This window comes from Dendrobium catenatum, unplaced genomic scaffold (genome assembly GCF_001605985.2).
Source record: "Dendrobium catenatum unplaced genomic scaffold, ASM160598v2 fragScaff_scaffold_925, whole genome shotgun sequence".
Classification (NCBI taxonomy): domain Eukaryota; kingdom Viridiplantae; phylum Streptophyta; class Magnoliopsida; order Asparagales; family Orchidaceae; genus Dendrobium; species Dendrobium catenatum.
Genome location: NW_021319387.1, coordinates 1,890 through 2,694, shown reverse-complemented (window position 1 = coordinate 2,694; position 805 = coordinate 1,890).

The window sequence follows — 805 nt, the reverse complement described above, 5'->3', positions numbered from 1 at the left end:
CAATCATCAATCACTTAAAGCAAAATACACCCATCCACCCTCCACAAAGATTTACCAAAATGAAAAATTTTTAAAACTACCCAGCTAAAAAAAACTAATGTCTAGTCGAGAATATCACCAGCATATATTCTCAATATGTCTCTTGCCAATAAGGATGTGGCAGCTGTCCTCTAACCAGTAATTTTGCCGCCAAATGGCACCACACCTACGGTTTTGTCGTCAAGTGACACCGCAAGTAAACGGTTATAACCGGGACCCTCTGAACTTGGTGGTTAGCCGCCAAATGGCACCATTAAATTATGGTCATGGTGAGCGCCCATATGTCCCCAATGACGTCAAACACTTGAGATATGAATCAATAGGATATAATCGATAGGGCACAAAGCCCTCTGTTAACTAATGTGTATTCAAATTTGTGCCCTTAGAAAAACATCAACCCAGTTCTATAAGGTACCCTTGAACGACGCAACCCATAGTTGTTGACAAGGATCCTTCTGCCATGTTGGGTTGACTACCTCCTCTAACTAAGTAGATTAAGGACCACGATGGCCCGAGATAACGGAACCATAGGATCCCGTCAAGCTCATCATCACTCCCCCACCATCCGCTTTAAATGCAAGATGGTGAAACTTCAATTTTAAATATTAAACTCTTTAAATATCTAAACCAGTGCTGCTACTATATAATGGATACCACATATCTACAGATATAAGGTATTCACTCGACGACTAGCCATAATCGAAAGTTCTCTCTCGTGATTGATATGGGTAATTAACTATAGGGGCTTGCGCCTAAAGGAAACTAC